The sequence below is a fragment of the Ornithorhynchus anatinus genome, chromosome 2, assembly GCF_004115215.2.
Source record: "Ornithorhynchus anatinus isolate Pmale09 chromosome 2, mOrnAna1.pri.v4, whole genome shotgun sequence".
Classification (NCBI taxonomy): Eukaryota; Metazoa; Chordata; class Mammalia; order Monotremata; family Ornithorhynchidae; genus Ornithorhynchus; species Ornithorhynchus anatinus.
In genome coordinates this window covers 132,061,562-132,067,451 of record NC_041729.1, presented here as the reverse complement: position 1 = coordinate 132,067,451, position 5,890 = coordinate 132,061,562, and the positions used below count along the sequence as shown (strand labels likewise).

The window sequence follows — 5,890 nt, the reverse complement described above, 5'->3', positions numbered from 1 at the left end:
GACAGCGACTACTACCAACAACATTCTTTTAATTGACCAACTGTTGTTTTCACTATTACCGTAGTTCAATGATGTTACACTTTTTTAAATGCAGTTTCTTTCCACCTTTGAGCAACTGAATCAATCATTTACATTTATTCTGCCCTTTTTTTGTGAAGAACACTGTACCAAGCCCTTAATTTAAGTGCTTAGACTTCCAAATTCCTGACCTGGAGAACTATCCTGTTTATACCGAGGTACAGAATGTTGATTCTTAAAGAAAGGAAATATATTTTGATGGATTAAATTTTCCAGTTGGATTTTATAAGAAGACTTTTTTAAAAATTCCATGTTGGTCTTTGCCTAAGAAATCTAGTTCCCTTTTAGACAGGAATTGTAGTACAATACCTAATACTCAGTAACCTCAACCCCCACATGCATCACTGTCTCTGTACTCGATATGTATGCTAAAATTAATTCAGCAAAATAATTCTTACAGTGAGCTGTACAGCAGTTTGAAAGAAGATGAATAGACCGTTGATAAATTTGTATGCTGCTCATTGGCTTGTTCCTTATTGGCTACAGTGACTTCAGTTTTCAACTCTTTTAAACTAGTCTTTCATTTGCTATTCAGTCCAGCAGTTTGAACTTGTGAGGACAAAGCAGGAGGCCTGAGGCATGGTTCCTGATGTGAATCGGCTGAGCAGTGGTAGAAGTAAACCGGAACTGCCTGGAACTAGGAATGAACACTTTGGGATGACAGGTGGAGGCAGAAAGAGACAGTGAGAGCCTCCACTTCCCACCACAGTGACTGATTACAGCAGCAGCCATTGACTCTGCTGGAAAAACAAAAAAGTCCTGAGTCCCAGCATTCCAATTATATATATGTTTTTCCTTTTTCCTTTCAACCCTCTCCTGATTGGCCCAGGAATCCATACAATGGTTAGACAATTCTTGGGAGTGATGTCTGCCATCGCTTTCAACTTTTTTTCTACTCCAGTCCCTTCCTACATCTTAGTGCTAGCTAATCTGGACTCTGAGGAGTTCCTGAAGCCTCAAGTAGGTAGGGGGGTGGGGACATGGGATATAAACTCTAGACTCTAAGCTTACTTTGATCAGGAAACATGTCTACCAATTCTCTGCATACCAAGTTCATAGCACAGTGTGCTGCGCACAGTGAGTGCTCAAAAAACACAATGTATTGATTGATTGTCAGGTGGTGGAGAGTCTGAAATAGGTTGATTAGCTAAAAACAGGCTCTGTAGGCAGATTCAGTCGGTCAGTCTTTCCATTTTATTCGCTGAGTGCTTACCGTGTGCAGACACTGTCCTAAATAATTGGTACAATATAACAGTATGAGACACATTCCCTGCTCACAACGTTTACAGTCTAGAGGGGGAGACAGATATGAATATAAATAAAGTTAAATAGAACCACTGCAGTGTTCCGTCATCCCAAGCCCGTCAATTAGACTGTAAGCCCGTCAATGGGCAGGGACTGTCTCTATCTGTTGCTGATTTGTACATTCCAAGTGCTTAGTACAGTGCTCTGCACATAGTAAGTGCTCCGTAAATACTATTGAATGAATAAATGAATGAAGTCCCAAACTATGCAGTTCCTTTAAATTGTGCCATGTGGACAATTTCATCCCTGAGATCACATCTTTTGATTGTTAAATATTTAGAATGTTGTAAGTGCTGGGGTAGATGCAGTCGATTGTATCAGATATAGCAGTGTGGTTTAGTGGAAAGAACCCGGTCTTGGGAGTCAGAGGTTGTGGGTTCTAATCCCTGCCCTGTCACTTATCTGCTGTGTGACCTTGGGTAAGTCACTTAACTTCTCTGTGCCGCAGATACCTCATCTGTAAAATGGGGATTAAGACTGTGGGCCCCGCATGCAAAAACCTGATTACCTTGTATCTGTCCTGGTGCTTAGAACAGTGCTTAGCACATAGTAAGTGCTTAACAAATACCATAATTATTATTATATTATTATTAGATACTGCCTTATCAGGGCATCACAGTGTACTCACAGTCCAAAGTGGGAAAGAGAAATGAGAATAGTTTTGTCTTATGCCATCAAGTCATGTCCGACCCAAAGTGACACCATGAACAAATCTCTGCCAGAATGCCCCATCTCCATCTGAAAATGTTTTAGTAGTCCATCCATACAGTTTTCTTGGAAAAAATCCCAAGCAGTTTACATCTCCTCCTTCCTCGCAGTAAACATGAGTCTCTACCCTCAATTCTCCCATGCCGCTGCTGCCCAGCCCAAGGGAGTCTTAACTTGTAGCAGATTGCCTTCCACTCGCTAACCCCTGGCCAAACTAGGAATGGAATGGGTAGGCCTCTGCATGATCTCCCTCTCATAGGTCAAGACTGGTAGAGTCCTGGAAACCCTCCAGGTGTAACCCTAAGAGGGTAATGAGAATTCAGTCGCTGCCATTTTGAAAGTTTGCTCTCTACCTTAGGAGAAGCAGCATGGCATACTGAATAGTGCATGGCCCTGGGACTCAGAAGGTCATGGGTTCTAATCCAGACTCTGCCACTTGCCTGCTGTACGACCCTGGGCAAGTCACTTCATGTCTCCGTGCCTCAGTTACCTCATCTGTAAAATAGGGATTGAGACTGAAAGCCCCGCATGGGGCAAGGACTTTGTTGGGTTGGAATGTCTGGCACATAGTAAGCACTCCAGAAATACCACAGTTATTATTATTATTGCCTTTCACTCCCTTTCCCATTGAAAGACTCCAAGAATTAAGTGATGAGAGTGTTTCCTAGGCTGCTTTCTAGGAACTTTTGGTTAAGCAGTGAGCAGTGCTGGGGTAGAAATAGGATCACCAGGTTAGGCACAGTTATTGTTTCACATGGGGCTCCCAGTCTTAATCCCCATTTTACAGGTGAGATAATTGAGGCCAAGAAAAGTGAAGTGATTTGTCCAAGGTCACACAGCAGACAAATGGCAGAGCTGGGATTAGAACCCAGGTCCTTCTGACCCCCAGATGCATGCTCCATCCACTGGGTCTGTGTCCACCCTGATTCACTTGTATCTACCCAGTGCTTAGTCCAGGGCCTGGCACAGAGTAAGCGCTTATCAAATACCATAAAAACAGAAAAGACAAAGCTGTAAATGTTGCATTCGGTCCCCGGCGTGAAGAGAGGCCAAGAAGGCAAGACAATGGCATGGATAGAGTTCCTCAGGCACCATGGGGGGCCTTGGGAGCTGCATTTCACTCAGCTACAATGGAAGAGAGGAGGCCCAAGCAGCAGCTTTTATGCCTGGATGGGAAGATAGAGTCAGTCAATCAATTGTATGTATTGTGCAGAACGCTGTACTCAGCGCTTGAGAGAGTACGACATAACAATAAACCAACAGATTCTGTGCCCACAGCAAGCTTCCTCAGCCTCAGTGGAGGTGGGCTGTGGGCACCCAGGGAGGTGAGGTTGCAATTACCAGATGTTCCTCCTTGTGAGTGCCAAGGGAAGCCGATACTGGCCCAGGGTGGCAGGGAGGAAAGGCAGCTCACTTGGCTGTGTCAGGGGAGCTGAGGGAGTGACAGGAGGCAAGACTGCCAGTACAGAGAAGGAGCATGGCCTAGTGAATAGAAAACGGGCCTGGGAGTCACAAGGACTTGAGTTCTAATCTCAGTCCTCCACTTGTCTGCTGTGGACCTTGGGCCAGTCATTTCATTTCTCTTTACCTCAGTTCCCTCATCTGCAAAATGGGGATTAAGATTGTGAGCCTTATATGGGACAGGGACTGTGTCCAACCTGATTTGCTTGTATCCACTCCAAGGCTTAATAGAGAGCCTGGCACATAGTAAGTGCTAAACAAAGATCACAGTTATTACCACAATTATTAATGCTGGATGTTGAGCTCCAGAGGTGAAGAGGAGCTAAGAAGGCAGAGCAGCTGCTTTTTATACCCAATCTGGCATCCACAGAGCATTCTGGGGGCAGGAAAGTAGTTCCTCAGCCATGGCTAAGGGCATGAAGGGTGTGTGTTTCACTCAGCCACGATGGAAGGCTGGATTCCTTACACAGCTCTGACTTGGAACTAGGCCAGATTCAAGATCGTAGTGATTGAAATGGTTGTTCAGTTTACTGTATTTGACAACTGAGACTTTCCTTACTCAACTGCTTATTACCTCTGAGGCCCAGTGGAATGAATCATGTTCTCCTAGAACACGACTAAAGAGACATTTTTAACTTTTCTCTCGCTCCTTTATTGTCAGCCTTCAGTCTATTATCAGACCCTCCTTCACCCATAGAATGTAGAGAAGTTCTCTGATTTATTTGTATTTCCACAGTCCTATTCAGATCCTAATTGTCTTTGTTCACTCTTTCAAATTACCTCTTTGTCTCAATTCATCAATTCATGCAATCATATTTATTGAGCGCTTACTGTGTGCATACACTGTATTAAGTCTTTGGGAAAGTACCGTACAGCAATGAAGAAAGGCAATCTCTGCTCACCACCAGCTTACAGTCTAGAGTGGGGGAAGACAGACATCGATACAAGTAAATAGGCATAAATATGAATAAATAAAATTGTAGATATATGCATAAGTGCTGTGGAGCAGAGAGAGGAGGAAGAGCATAGGGATCAGGCCAGGGTGATTAGGAAAGGAGAGGGAGATGAGGAAAAGGGGGCTCACTCTGGGAAGGCCTCTTGGCCTTCAATAAAGCTTTCAAGGGGGCAGAGTAATTGTCTGCCGGAGTTGAGGAGGGAGGGTGGTCCAGGCCAGAAGTTGGACATGGGACAGGAGTTGGGGGCGAGACAGGTGAGAATGAGGCACAGTGTGAAGGTTAGCACCAGAGGAGCAGAGTCCATGGACTGGGTTGGAGAAGGAGAGAAGGGACGTGAGGTAGGATGGGGCAAGGTGATGGAAACCTTTAAAGCCAATGGTGAGGAGTTTTTGTTTGATACAGAGTTTGATAGGCAACAACTGGAGATTTTTGAGGAGGTGGGTGTCAAGCTCTGAATGTTTCTGTAGTAAGATAATCTGGGCAGTAGAGTGAAGAATGTAATAAATGAGTGACTGGAGTGGGAAGTGGCAAGAGGATGGGAGGTCAGAAAGGAGGCTGATGTAGTAGTCTAGACAGGATAAGACCCTTCCAACATTTTCTATCAATCAGTAAATAATATAATTGATCAGGTCCTGCTCTCTTTCCTGCCAGGGAGGTGGAAAGCAGGAAGGATAATAATAATAATAATAACAATAATAATAATAGTATTTGTTAAACGTTTACTTTATGACAAGCTCTGTGCCAAGTGTTAGGGTGAATACAAGCTAATTGCTTGGATATAATCCCCATTTTACAGATGATGCAACTGAGGCACAGAGAAGTGAAGTGAATTGCCCAAGGTCAGATAGCAGACAAGTAGTGGAGGCAGGAGTAGAACCCATGACTTTCTGACTCCCAGGTCTGTGCTCTGTTTCTTTACTGGTGCAGAAGGGACCTAGAGCCAGCACTGGGAAAGGAGGGGCAGGGGAGGAGTGAAGCTGGGCTCTGCTGTGGTGAGGTTGGCTAGCGCTTGCGTTCATTCATTCATTCATTCATTCATTCATTCAATTGTATTTACTGAGTGCTTACTGTGTGCAGAGCACTGTACTAAGTTCTTGGGAAGTACAATTCACCAAGAAATAGAGACAATCCCTCCCTAGCAATGGGCTCAGGAAGACGAGACTATAAATGTGCATTCGTTTCCTGACGTGAACCTTTTCTACAATGAAAATATTATGAATCACTTTGCAGATTCAGTAGCCTATGGACTAACAACATGTCAGCAGTTTATTGTAGTAAGGTACTAGCCTACACTCAGAAAAACCTACTCATAAAGGAAGATTTTCATCATCAATATAAAAAATAAAGGCTACAGTATAAAACCTGGACATACTTTTGACCTA

General features: G+C 43.9%; 1 non-coding gene across 1 annotated transcript; it reads right to left on the bottom strand.

The window, feature by feature from the left end:
• Nucleotides 1-2,263: 2,263 nt before the first annotated feature.
• Nucleotides 2,264-2,401, bottom strand: LOC114809263. Its single transcript, XR_003757051.1, has one exon. It is a non-coding gene; the product is annotated as a small nucleolar RNA SNORA7 (small nucleolar RNA).
• Between the last annotated feature and the right edge of the window lie 3,489 nt (nucleotides 2,402-5,890).